We start from the raw sequence: 15,706 nt of genomic DNA on the forward strand, positions 1-15,706 counted from the left end.
TTGTTATAATTATAATTATTTATATATAATTTATAATTTAGTATTATTTTTATATAATTTATCATTATTTATTATAATTATAATTATTTATATATAAATTATTATAAATTATTATAAATTATATATAATTAATAATTTAGTATTATTTATATATAATTCATCATTATTTATTATTATTATAATTATTTATATATAATTTCTTATAATTTATATATAATTTATAATTTAGTATTATTTATATATAAATTTATCATGATTTTTTTTTTTGGTAGGAATAAATTTATCATTATTTATTATAATTATAATTACTTATATATAATTTACAATTTATTATATATATAATTTACAATTTTTATTATATTTTTTTATATATAATATATCATTTATCATTATATATATAATATATCATTATTTATTATAATTATTTATATATAAAATATATCATTATATATATAATTTATTATAATTATAATTATAATTATTTTGTACAATTCAATTAAGTTCAGTTCAATAGCATTCAGTTTAGTTCAGTTAATTTAATTTAATTTAATTTTGTCAAAAAGAACAGGGCCTAAGTCATATCACCAAACTTAATTTTTTAATATGTCATTATTTTCTATATAATTATGATTTTACATCCCAATTTAAAAATTCTAAATTTCAATTCATAAATCCTAAATCCTAAACAATATATTCTAGACTCTTAATATATAAACTTATTTTTAAAATAGATTAAAAATAGTGATTTTATTAGTTTGACATAATTCAAAATTATGTATAAATAGTTTTTAAAATATAAATTTGTGTGTAATTTTATCAAGAATAATGTTGGATTTTTAGCTTACTGATTTTGGGGTTAGAAAGTGTCTTTGGTTTGGGCTTTAGGTTTTATTAATGGGCTTTTATGGTATTAGTATGGACAAGTAAAATATTTGAAAATCTACCCTACAAAAGTAAAACATCAAACATATTACAAAAATAAATTAATTGAGTTTGATTAATTAATAAAATAAGGGAAAATACGTCAATTAAATTATGTGGTTTTACTTTTATCTTTTTTTCCCTTTCTCTTTTCTACATTATTAGTCATTGTACCCTTTTTTTGTTTACTAAAAGTTGTTAGTCATTACATCTTGTAGGTGTATAAGGGTATTTCCAACATCCTTTTAAGTTGGTTCTTAAATTAAAATTTGAGAAGAAAGAGTTCCAACAGCCTCTTAACGGTCCTCAAATCACTAAGAGTCTCTCAATCATATCTATTAATAGAGAGTCTTTTTCCACCTCTTAGAGCATCTCTCCAATAGAGGTTGCTCCAAAGAGTGCAAAAAATTAACACATTATACTAAAATATAATATTTTATTAATTTAGTAAACCATATCATTCTTGACAACTTTTATTTAAAAATGCTCTAATAGTAAATCAACTTTAAAAGTTGCCACAATGACTACACAAATCATTACTTAATATATAATTTATTTAATTATAAATAAGGTTAATTACAAATAACTACCATGTGGTTTCGCCGATTTGCGATGTGGTACCTGCGGTTTTTTTTTTTACAAACAGGTACCCGTGGTTGACACCATTACCAAAATCGCGGAAACGGTAGAATTGCCGTAAAGGGTGATGACGTGGCCGAGGGTACTTTTGTCATTAAAAAAAATCGTCCATATAAAAAGACACCGTTCGCTTTAAAACCCATTAAACACCCTGACCTTTGATATTCTAAATCTCCTTCATCTTCTCCACAAAACCAGCAAACATTACGAACTTAAGCCCTAGTACAGACATGAATCACAACTCGTTTCTCACTTAAAATACTATGAACGAGTAATAGAGCATCAAGTCGAAGGATTTACACCGTAATTTCATGTTAAAGGGCATGGTTGTTACTTCGTTTCTGCATCGCAAGTAGGGAAGTTGAGCGGGCAAACTTGGGTTGACGTGTCAGACAAGGTATGAAAATTCTCCCACCTTCAACTTATCGTTCTTGCTTTCATTGTTTGATTTAGGGTTTTTGTTTGTGTTGGATGATAAAGTTATCGTATTTGTTGATTTGTTGAGCAGCCTTTTGTTTTTTTTCCTCCCTTTTAGTTGTTTGCATGTCATGTATTGAATGTGTGTACATTATTAGTATGATTACTGAATGTGTGTACATGTTATTTGTATCAGATTATGACGGATTTTATAACCCTGGTACTTCATTATGGAGGGAAATGGTCATCGTATGACGATTCTATGGAGTATATTGGAGGGGATGTGTCAGAGGTTGATGTGGATAAAGATTTGTTGTCGTTTTTCAGCTTTTAGGGTATTATAGTGACTTGGGGTTTAGAGGTGGATGTCGCATATGGTATCATGTTATTGGTTTAACTGGTGAGGTCTCATATGAAGAGATAGTTGATGATAAGAACGTAACCTTCATGTGTATAGAAAACAAGGATTATCCAGAATGGGATATATATTTTGAAGCCCTTAGCCCACCACTTAATGTGGATATGACTGATGCGGCACCACATGTTGTGGAAAGGGCTAATGAGGAAGGGGCTGGTGAAGAAGTGGCTAGTGAGGAAGGGGCTGGTGAAAGGGATGATGAGGGATGGAATGAGATGATGCAGGGTAATGTAGGGGCTGATATAGGAGGGGCTGGTGAAGGGGATGATGAGGAATGGGCTGAGATGATGCAGGGTAATGTAGGGGCTGATATAGGAGTTGCTGGTGAAAGGGATGATGAGGAATGGGCTGAGATGATGCAGGGTAATGTATGTTGAAACACCTTTCCACAAGATTTTGATTTGACAAAATCATCCATGATTAAGAGACAATTAAATTTATGTGCTTTATTTTAATTGTACTAATCAGTTTGTTCAATGTTGAGTATAAGTATAAATAAAAGATAAATATAAAAAGTAAGACATGAAGAGGTCAACATAGAAGCCTAAAGTATCAAGCTGAGTGGAATCAAACTTAGCATCAAAAGACAAAGACATACACGCCCACAGCAACTGTCCCACGAAGCTGAGCTGACTAAACTTACACTCAGATTGGAAATTGAAAATGACAAAGTTTTACGAAGTAGAAGCTGAGTGATTCTTTAGGACAGCATGAAAGAGTCGTTTGTTAAAGGACAATGATTACCGCCCCTCTGTACCAATAATTGAAATCTTGGAAATATACAGAAGACAGATTCCGAGATGTATGGGTCAATGGATTATTGGTAAAAGACAACTGGCACAAAAAGACAAGTCTGACGCAAGAAGACAAAGCCTGACGCCTGAAGAAAACAGAGGAAGGGAATGGCCTGAACAGTCTGAAGCTGACCAGAAGATGTTCCCTAAAAGAGCCGTTATGGTGTTAACGGCTAAAACAATTCAAATGATCCGATCCCAGTTTTTCTCCTATATAAGGACAATCAAAATCCTTGGATCATTGGCGCATAACAAAAAGAAAAACACAAGAGAGAAAGAAACAATTTCAAAGCACTCAAATACAAGAAAGATCTTACACCAAACTTTCTATTCCCTGTGTAAATGCTAGAGTGATTCTTTGTAATCTTCTAAAGTGTTCTTTACTGAAAAGAGAACAAGTGTTTATCAATTATAATATTGAGAGTGTCGTGCTGAGTGCTTGGTTGTAAGCATTCAGTGGTAGAGAAATCTAGGTGCTGGGTTGTAGCACTTAGTAGGAGTTGAGTAGACGAATAGAGGAAGGTACTCTTGCATATTCAACTGCCTTGTAATCGGTTTGTGCTCTACCGTTAAAGAGCTCAGTATTGGATTCAAAAAGCCCGGAGGACTCTGGGGACTGGATGTAGGCAGAGAGGTCGAACTAGGATAAGTGATACTGAGTAATCTCTAAACTCTCTCTTAATATATATATAAATTGCATGTGTTGTTTGTTTTATTTACTCAGCATATAAATTGCCTAAGCTGACCCTGAGTAAATAAGTGGTGCTGAGTTAGAAGCTGACCTCCAAGAGTGTCAATTCCTAACTTACAAGAAAACAACCTTAGTCAACATCTGACTAAAGCTGTCTTGAAACATATCTCACAAAGCTGACCAAAAGCTGAGTTCACTAACTCATAAAAATTTATAAGTCAGCTTATCAAATTAAACACGAAAAAGTTATATTAGTTCCTAACCCCCCCTTGGAACTAATCACACGGGACCAACATTGTAGGGGCTGATATGATGCAGGACAATGGTTCTGTTAGTGATGCTTATGAAGATGAATACGTTAGTGGTGATATGTATATAGGGACAACAATGGATTTTGGAGAAGATGTTGAGGATGACAATGACAGTGATTATATGGAGGGTTCAGAGAATGATGTTGTTAGTCTAGGTGATGATGTTTCACTTGAATTTGAGGATTGCTCGTTGTTTGTTGATGAGCCACAATCTGTGCAACGAACTGATGAGTCACAACCTGCACCAATGAGTGAGCCACAACCTGCAAATGTGCCACAACCTCCACCTAGAACTGAGTCATAACCTGCACCAATGAATGAGCCACAACCTCCACCTAGCACCGAGTCACAACCTGCACCAATGAATGAGCCACAACCTCCACCTACAACTGAGTCACAACCTGCACCAACGAGTGAGCCACAATCTACAGCAGGAGAAGAGCTGGATGAAGAGCATCTAAGAGAATTTAATGAATCCTGATTTGGACGATGAATTGGAAAGTCTTCATGGCTCAGACAATGAGAGGCCTGAGCCAAATGCTCAATTCAGGGAGAACATGAATATTGAGTTAAGTCTTGGTATGAGGTTTGTTTCTGCTGACCAGTTCAGGAAAGCTTTAAGATCATGGGCTGTTATTAAAGGGTATTCATATTACTACAAGACGAATTGCAAGGAATTTATGGTAGTTGGATGTACGTTCCCAGCTTGTGAATTTCACATAAGGGCATCTAAGGTTGGTGATAGCCTTACCTTTAGGATAAAATCATTTAAACCAATTCACAGTTGTCCGAGGGAGTACGATAACCACTTGATCACAAGCAAATTCATTGCTGAGAAGTACCTAGAAGATTTTAGGGATGATGAAGAATGGAAAGTTCAGGTTGTTCAGAGGAAGATTAAAAGAGACCTGGGTTTCAATGTGACCATGGCCAAGTGTTACAGAGCAAAGAAGATTGCAAGTGATATTATCCAGGGTGAGGTCAAAGAACAATATCGTCGTCTATACGATTATGCACAGACAATCAAAACATCCAACCCAAACAACAAGGTGGTACTGAGGACAGACTTGACACTAGTTCAAGATGAGAATACAGACTCACATGATATCAGAAGCACGCCTAGAGAGGTAGTGGTGTTCAAGTACATATACTACAGGCTGACTGCACAAAAGCAAGGGTACTTCGCAGGCCTTAGACCATTGATTTGCTTGGATGGTTGCCACTTAAAGAGTTGTATGGGAGGCCACATACTATCTGCAATTGCAAGGGATGGGAATGAAAACATGTTCCCTCTTGCAATTGCTGTGGTTGACTCAGAATGCAAGGAATCATGGTCGTGGTTTTTACAAGCATTACAAGATGATTTTGGGACTGTGACAGAAACTGGATGGGTGTTTATGTCTGATCAGCAAAAGGTTAGTTCACTTGATTCTGTTATTTATGTTTGTGGTTGATGCATTTGTAGGTTTGTGGTTAATGCTAGTGGGTTTTTATAGTTGTTTGTGGTTAATGCATTTGTAGGGACTTGTTGAAGCATTCAAAGAGCTTATGCCAAATGTGGAGCATAGGTTCTGCCTCAAACATATGCATGAAAACAAGAAAATGCGCTTCAAAGGGGTAGAGTACAAAGATATGCTATGGGAGGCTGCTGGGGCTGGCACAGTTAAGCTGTGGGAATATCACATGAAGAAGCTGAAGGACTTTGATGAGAATGCGTATAACTGGGTGATGGGACATGATCCAAAAACGTGGGCTAGGTGCCATTTCAGCATAAGAACCAAGTCTGATATCCTTCAAAACAACATGGCTGAATCATTCAATGCATTTGTCAAAGAAGTTAGGTGTTTGCCAATAGTCTCATGTTTGGAAACCATTAGGAAAGAATGTATGAAGAGACATTACATCAAATTGTGTGGAATGCTGAAATATAAGGGGGACATTTGTCCAAAGTATCAAGAGCACTTGGAGAAACCGAAAGTTGCAAGTAGGAATTGCTTCTGCACTACTGCTGGGGATAAACTGTATGAGGTGACCACTTTTGATAGGACAGTTGCTGTTGATCTGAATCTTCGTACATGTACTTGTAGAAGATGGGAATTGTCTGGTGTTCGATGTCAGCATGCTATTGCTGCCATTTACATGCACATGGAGCAACCAGAAAAATATGTTGACAAATATTTCTTGAAGTCAACATATATAGCAGTGTATAGTCATCCATTCAGGCCAGTTCCATCATACGAAGAATGGGATAGGACCAATTACCCTGATATCCATCCATGGATAGTGCAAAACCCCCCTGGCAGGCCTAGAAAGAGAAGAATTAGAGGGGTTAATGAGACAAGAAATCCATTTAAGGTGTCTAGAGCTGGAGGTGTTGTTAAGTGTGGTAAATGTAACCAAGTTGGGCACAATGCTATAGGTTGTAAAGCGAGTGTAACTGTTGAGAGTCCATGGCAGAGAAGGATCCGAAGAGAGAATGCTAGAAGAACTGGAGCACATGTAATTGTTGTATTCTGATTTCTTATGTTTCCCAATTAATTTTGTTTACTTATATGCATTGCCTGTTACAGTTGAGTCCAGATAGGAGTGGCAGACAGAGGATGGCACAGGGTGGAAGTGCTAGTCAACCAACCCCACATCAGTAGGTGGATTCAAATGCAGGAGCAAGAACTGCACAAAGTCAACCGACATCAAGCAGAGGCAGGGGCAGGGGACGAGGTACAAGTAGGGGTCGTGGTAGAGGAAGGCCAAACCATGTCCAAGTTGGTACCCCATCAGTGCCTTCATATCAATTTAGACCACCAAGAAGTAATGATTCTGAACAGGCAGGGACAAGCAGGAGTATGCGCTCTAGGAGGACATCATGCCTAGAAGGAATGGCAACAAGATTGGGTGCGGGGGCACCCGTTAATGACAAGTGACATGTTTTTTGTGTCATGTTTTTGATCTTGTCAACTTTGGACATGTTTTTTGTGATTATCAAAGTTGGACATGTTTTTGTGTCATGTATATGGCTAATAGGTTTTTGTGTCCTTCAAACTTTGGACATGTTTTTTGTGATTATCAAAGTTGGACATGTTTTTGTGTCATGTATATGGCTAATAGGTTTTTGTGTCCTTCAAACTTTGGACATGTTTTTGTGTCATGTAAATGTCTACTAGGTTTATGTGTCCTTCAATGTTGGACATGTTTTTGTGTATTTTGGACAAGATCTTTGTGTATTTATCAGGTACATGAATGACAAAATGGTTTACACATATTATTGACTTTTGATAGGATCACATCTGTGGCAGTTTTTTATTATTACATCTATGGCAAATACAATCCACAAAATGCTTCACAATTACCACAAACTGATCAGTGGCAATTAACTCAAAATGACCATCTGGTAATGAACACAAAATGACCATCTGTTAATGAACACGAAACAATTACACATGACTTTATCATATTGAAACAACAATTACACAAGAATTATAACCTAAAATGATCAAAATCAAGTGACAATTAACACACGATGAACACAAAAAACACCATTTTCATTCATTCAATCAACAATTACATTAAGGCATCAAGCCAATTTTTGCTAACTCATCCTTTTCCCTAACATTTGTCAAACTAAACCACAACAAAGTAACAAAACACAATATCACAACTACTACCCAACCCTTTGTGAAGTGGTATTTTGAGTTCTTGTACTGGTCCAAAATGCTTTGCAGGTAGACCATTTCTGCATTTTTGCAAGCATTAAGCTCCTCTAACTCCCTATTCTTCTCTGATAATTTTCTAATTTCGTATTGCAGTTCAACCTCACGACCATGGCATTGCTCGATTTCATCTTCGTATTTTTTGATTGTCAGTTGCATATCTTTCACAACGTCTCTTCCTCTAGGACATACAGGTGGATCAATCTAGTCGAAAAAACGACACGCATCTTTACTGGGGTATCTAGAACAACCTATGTACCTCCGACCCATGTTAATCGAAGACAAAGCCGTTCTTGTCCGAGCTCTATGCCCGCAAAAACAGTGAACTCCATTCCAGTGCGTGTTTGGTGCGTTTAAGCTCGACGAAGAAGATGATGAGCTCATGGCGATGAAGAATTACCTTGTTTTCCTGAACTTCCGAGGGTCGCTTTTTCTTCTTGCGAACGAAAATGAAGAATTATATCTGCGATTGACGATTTAGGTTTTAGAATTTTGGGGATTTCCTGGATATGGGAGTTTTAAAGCGAACAGTGTCTTTTTATATGGACGATTTTTTTAATGACAAAAGTACCATCGGCCACGTCAGCACCCTTGACGGCAATTCTACCGTTTCCGCGATTTTGGTAACGGTGTCAACCACGGGTACCTGTTTGCAAAAAAAAAAAAAAACCACAGGTACCACATCGCAAATCGGCGAAACCACAAGATAGTTATTTGTAATTAACCCTTATAAATATTGTCAACCAACAGTGAAATGAGAGAGAAAGTCATAAAAAAAGGTGAACCAATAGTATTGAAGTAAATCAAATTCTTTATATTAAAAAATGTTTGGCAACCTTTTAGAAACTTTTTTGGCACCCATTATCACTACAATTAATTAGTATTTTTATCCAATAAAACAAATAGGGTTTTATTGGATAAAAATACTAATTAATTGTATTATAATAAATAAGAATATAGAACTAAATAAAAAGATAACATATCAAGTTAATAGGAAAAGAATATAATATGATTAATTGTGACGTTTAGTTTAAATTGGATATATTTTATAGGAAAAAGTACAAAAATAAACCTTGTGGTTACACTCATTTTCGAACAACACCCATGTGGTTTAAAAGTTTGCAAAGTGGTACCATGTACTTCATTCCGTTAGCAAACACATACCAAATTGACTAACGGTGTTAAAAGTCAAAGGGAAAAGAGTTAATTTGATCCTTCTATTTATTTATTTTTATAAATTGACCCTTTTATTATCTAATTATCACAAACAAACCCAAAAATAAAAAATAAAAATCAAATATACCATTATCTATCTCTCTTTAATTTCTTTTTTTTTTCTTGCTCTCTCCTCTTTGTTAATTTCTCTCTTTAAAATCAATTGAATTTTCATGTTTTCAATTTAATGACACTTATACTCTCTCTTATTCTGTCTCTAGCCTAACCATTTTGATGATGAAAGGAAGGATTTTTCTCAAGATTGGACTCTGCTGGTAGTCGAGAGAGCAGCAATCATCTAACAGTGACGTCAATGGTAGTGAAAGTAACCAAATCCAGTCAAATAATTTTCAACCAGTTGTAGATGAAATTCAAGAGCAAACTGAGTCAAATGTCCAGGAAAGTAATATCCATCGGCTATCTGATGGTAGAACTGATATAGGAAGTGACATTGTTGAGGATAGAAGTTTGTAGGAACCTGTTTCTAGATCAGAAGCAGATTCAGGCCAACTTTCACAGAATGAGATCAGAGGCACTCAACAGTCTGCAAATGTTGAATTTGTTCAAAGCAAAGATAGTACTGGAGAACATGTGAATGTTAACAGGAGCAGAAGCATCAATGCTAATGAAGCTGGAGAGGATATCCCTCTGCTATCTACTCAACTATCAGAGCCGACTGAGGATAGTTCTGCCTCTGTCTTATCCAATCATGTGGATGAGTTAGAAAGTGATGCCGTTGTAAATGTAGATCGGCATCAAACTGCTTCACAAGTAGAGGAATGGCAGAGTGAAGTTGTGGAAAGTGACGATATTGGCTTAGTTGAAGATGGTCTTCGAACTAGCAATTGGAGAGATGATAGTCAAGATAATGTAGTTGGGCGTGAACATGAAGCCATTGCTAAGAGGCACGTCAATTCACTTGGGCAAAGGGGTTTTCATCTGGGGGTAAAAGATTGAAGCCATTCTCGAAATTGACAGAACTTGATCCATGTCTTTGGAGACGTAGCGTGATCCAAATTAAGACCTGGATTCTTTTTCAATGTTATAATGCAATCTACAACATTTAAAATAAGACACAAAGAATCCAGATCTTGTTCATCTTCAAAACAGTTTGGCCCTGTTTTTTATTACTTAATTTCAGTAATAATCAGTTCAGTTTAGTTCAGTTCAGTTCAGTTTAGTAGTAATCAGTTCAGTTCAGTATTCAGTTTCAGTTTCAGTATTCAGTTTCAATATTTAATAATTTATCATTATTTATTATAATTATTATATATTATTATTATTTATATATAATTTATTATTATTATCATTATTTATTTATAATTTCAGCAATTTATTATAATTATTATAATTTATTATATATTAATTTATCTATTTTCATTATAATTATATTTATATATAATTTATGCTTTGTCATTATATATATATTATCATTATTTATTATAATTATAATTATTTGGTGTAACTTATTTGCAAATTTTACGAAAAGTAAATAAATATTATATTAATACGTTTACATTATAATGCTCTAAAAAATTAACTGGCTCAACTACCTTAATATCTCAAATAGTGCAATTTTATCCCTAATATTAAAAGCCAATAGCAATTTTACCCTTAACATTGATAAATTGAGTCAAGATTTTGTATTCATATGAAAATTCATATTTAGACGTTAGGAGTAAAATAACCCCGGACCCAAAACGTTAAAGGTATTTTTGTACCTTAATACTTAATTGTAATAAAAAGTTAAGAGTGCGCATTCATATAAAAATTTGTATTTAATTTCATAGACTTTAAATTATATATAAATTTGTGTTTGTATGTAATTTATATTTTTAATTTAAATTAGACTCATTTTTATTTAATGTCATATGATTTTATCGAGCCTAGATTTTATTTGATATTTAATTTAGTTTAATCTTTAATAATATGTTTATTTATTATTGATATTATTTTTTTGGTAGAAATATTATTATTATTATTATTATTATTATTATTATTATTATTATTATAAGCTTATTAATGTCCAATATTATCATTAAATTATTTTAAAGTCTAATATCATCATTATTGTTACGTTCGATTAAATTCGGTTAAGTTCGGTATCATTCAGTTAAGTTCAGTAGCATTCAGTTAAATTCAGTTCAGTTCAGTATTCAGTATCATTCAGTTCAGTTCAGTTCAGTAGCATTCAGTTCAGTTCAGTTCAGTTCAGTTCAGTTCAGTTCAGTTTTTTTCAGTAATAAAGAACAGAGCCTTAGGCTAGAGAGAGAAGGAGAGAGTATAAATGTCATTAAATTGAAAACATGGAAATTCAATTGATTTTAGAGAGAAAAATTAACAAAGATGAGAGAGAAAGGAGAGAGCAAGAAAAAAAAAAGAAATTAAAAAGAGATAGAGAAGATGGTATATTTGATTTTTATTTTTTGTTTTTGGGTTTGTTTGTGATAATTAGATAACAAATGGATCAATTGATAAAAATAAATAAATAGAAGGACCAAATTTATTCTTTTCCCTTTGACTTTTAACACCGTTAGTCAATTTGGTATGTGTTTGCTAACGGAATGAAGTGCATGGTACCACTTTGCAAACTTTTAAACCACATGGGTGTTGTTCGAAAATGAGTGTAACCACAAGGTTTATTTTTGTAATTTTCCCTATTTTATAAACGTTAAGCTTAAATTCATATTATTTTGTAAACGTTAAGCTTATATTGGTATTATTTTGTACGTAAGGTCTAAATTGATGCTTTCTACAAACTCTAAACCTATTTTGGAATGGAATCAAGGCAGTACCATAGAGTGATTGAAAAAAAATTTAATTATAAAGAAGATATTAGGTGTTGGGATATGATGTTTATTATAGTTATAATAAATGATGTTGTGAACCATTTTAACATTAATGTATAACTTTATACTTAAATTAGTTATTTGTACTTTGCCATTTAAAAAGGCTGGCTGGAAAATAAAATTATCTTCTGTCAAGTTCCAAGTAAGAGTTTTATTTCAAAATTGTTATACATCTCCTGTCAAATTCTAATGGAAATTTAAATGCCAAAATTAACAAAAATGTTATACAACTACTGTCAATTCTAATATGCAGAAAAAAGATAAGAAAAATCATGCAAGCAATGCTAAGAGATTATATGGTCTGGCCAACTTAGAGATGCATCTCCATACACTAAAAAACTTACAAGTCACAAGTTATCACAGTTGAAGAGATTAGGCCTGCATCACATATAGAATTGTTGGTTCTGCTACCATATTTCCTCTGACCAACTTAGAAATGCATCTCCATGCACTAAAAAACTTACAAGTCACAAGTTATCATGGTTGAAGAGATTATAAGGCCTACATCACAGATAGAACTGCTGCTCCTGCTACAATATTTCCTATGTTGGAATGCATAGAAGGATTTGCCAAATTTAATTAGTTTCTACTCTGGAATTGATTATGTGGAATGTCCTTGCTTGAAAGAGATCACTATAATTGCTAGCTGGCCACAACTAAATATCACCAATATAATCACTAAGTCAAATGCCAGTCATTATAAGATACACAATGCAAAATGTCAGATATTGAAGCTCATACCAGAAAAAAAACAGAAGTTAAATCTGAACAGAAGACTGAATGTGAACTCATTCAAACAGTTAATAACCATAAACATTTGTAACTTCTAGTATCCATTTCGTTTGAGCATAAACATTCAATAAACATTCAACAAAATAGTATCAGCATTTAAAATACTATCCAACAAACTTAACATTCAACTAACATAAAAAAAAAAACTATTTAGAGCTTAAACATTCAACAAAACAGAAACAACATTTAAAATACTATCCAAAAAACTTAACATTCAACTAACATCCAAAAAAACTAATTATCCAAGGCGGATTTCTTTGTCTTTCATCTTCTTGCCTATGCGGAGTTCTTTCTCTTCTTGAAGTTGTTTACTCGTCATTGCTTTCTTACATTTCCATTGCTGTTTGGGAGGCTAAATTGGCAAATCGGTTGGATGTGAAACTTCAGAATCATTTCCACTGAAACTAATGCTCCTTGTTCCAGTAGGTGGCTTAAAAGGTTTCATCTTTTTATGCTTCAAGTGTCTTTCATTTGGAATGGGAAAGGTGATCACTGGATCAGAATTGTGCAGACATTCTATATCCCCAACTCCATCAAACAATAAAACTTCACTAGTCTTTTCGGGCTACAAGTAAAATGACAATAATAGTCATATTTAATATATTTCTCAACACAAGATATCAAATATATTTCGAAAACGATTACAAAACCATCATATATAGACAAAAAATATTAAAATACTTGCATTAAACATAGCATTTCCTGAATTTTGATCATAATAGTATCCAAATTCAACTTCTTTAACTTGCACTCGAGGCTTTATCCCAGCGGGGTGGCCACTTGACATGCCTTGGTCTCTTTTTCTTTTGTGTTTTTGCTGGTCATTTGATGTCACGTTCCTTTCATTCTCTACATTCAAGTGAGCATACTTGATTCCTTTTGGAGTCTGAGTATAAACAATTGAATCATTATTGTATTTTCATGTAAATAACTAAGTGAACACAAATAAGTGAAGAAAGTACTAATTACCTTGCAATATGTTCTCTTATTTTGGAGGCATGATTTTTTTTCGTTTTGTTTTTCGGGGTTGAGAGAATTTCACTTTTTTGAATGAAAAATTAAAAGGGCAAAAATGTCAAACAGGAGGAGACGGTAAGTAAAATAGGGGCGACGTATAGCAAAACCCTTATAAATACTCAACCGACGTTATTATAATTAACCTAATAATTAAATCTTTATGCAGCTACCATTTTTCTGAATCTTCTTCAACCTTTGAGAAGATCTAAAGTTCCTTACCTAATAAGCACTTTGTTGTTTTTCAATTCAATTATTTTATAGCTCAAGGAAATCAATTTCTTAGTTGTCATTAGTAAATTATTTTCATTTTTATATTCATTGTGTTTAATATTTCATTATTTTATAAATTGGTATCCACACATGGTTAATTATGGGATATATTGTTAATTCTCTGACCAAATCCCATAATTAACAAGTGTTAAGAGTAAATCCGATATATGAACAGGAATTTTCATCTAATCAGTAACAGTAAGATTTGATTTTATTGGAATCTTATAAAGATTAAAATTATCATAAGATTTAAATCTAATAAAACTAGATCTAATGATGACTAATTAAATTCATTTGGTTATTACTTAACCAATTAAAAATCAATGGGTATCTGAGTCCCAAAACTTCTCTAAAGTGGAGTCAAGAATCCATACATGAAGGAGGGTCGATTTCAGTCATGCTATCGGTGTTGGAGGCTAGGAATGTAAATGGGATGGAGGCTAGGAATGTAAATGGGATATGGATCCCTGTTTCCATCGATGACCCCTCCTACGAAGACGGAAAATCCCTGATAAGGATCCTCATAGGATGGGAATGAGGATAATTTTATTCACCGTGATGGGGATAAAACGGGGACGGGAAAGGTATTCACGTCCCGTTAATACTTGATGGGAATCCCCGATTATTCCTGGTGATAATTGATTTTTTTCCGTTAATTTAAGTACATTTTAATTAGGTGTGTGGTTGTTTTCAATCTTTAGTTTTTTTGTGATTTAGAAAATTTGAGAATGATTGTTAATACTTGGTATTATTAGCTATTGTTTCTTAAACGTTTTTGTGTTTATTGATTTTTTTAACTTAAACGGCGATTCTTCATAGAGAATGGGGAATGAGGATAATATTTTTGGAACATTTGTAAACGGAGAATGGGGATCTCTGTGGGGACGGGAATGAGATAAGTTTGTTCCCGTTTAACTCACGAGGACAGGGATGGAGAATCCTGAACTAGTCGGGAAGGAGGATATGAAATGCATTCCCAATCTCGCCCTGTTTCATGTACAGCCCTAGGTGGAGCCAAGTGTACAATATAAAATTAGTAAACATCTTTAGTTTTTTATAAATTTAATCGTAAATTTCTTACAAATTATATTAAAACTATCTTTTTCATTTTGAGTTTGAATTTTTTTTATAATTTTCGCAAGTTAAATTTTAATTAAAAATTAAGTCTTTTTTAACTTAAATTCAAAATAATTAAAAAAATAAAAAATCATTAAAGATAATTAATAATATTAACATAATATTCCTTAAAAAATATTAACATAATAAAAAGTCATTAATAAAGTAATTGATGATAGTAATGTAGTTATTTAAAAAATAAAATTTAAATAAATTAAAGTTTTATAAAAAGAAAAGTTTCATTGGATTTGAACTTATGTATTCTTACACTAAAGCATATATGTTATACCAATTAAACCAATATGCCATTAAATCAACTTACATAATATTACAAATACATCAATATAAATCAATATAAGAAGATTGTTAGAGGGAGGACTGCTCCACTCCTACTTAAAGGTGGAGCCGACAGCTAAGCTCCTCGAACCCTGAATTTGTTACACCTCTATCTACCATTAACCGATACCGAGAGAATTTCTCTCCTATATTCCGTCAATTCTTATTTCCGAGAGTATTAGCTACACTTAAGCCAATACTCATTATCTACTA

The sequence above is a fragment of the Euphorbia lathyris genome, chromosome 8 (assembly GCF_963576675.1).
Source record: "Euphorbia lathyris chromosome 8, ddEupLath1.1, whole genome shotgun sequence".
NCBI classification, from domain to species: Eukaryota; Viridiplantae; Streptophyta; class Magnoliopsida; order Malpighiales; family Euphorbiaceae; genus Euphorbia; species Euphorbia lathyris.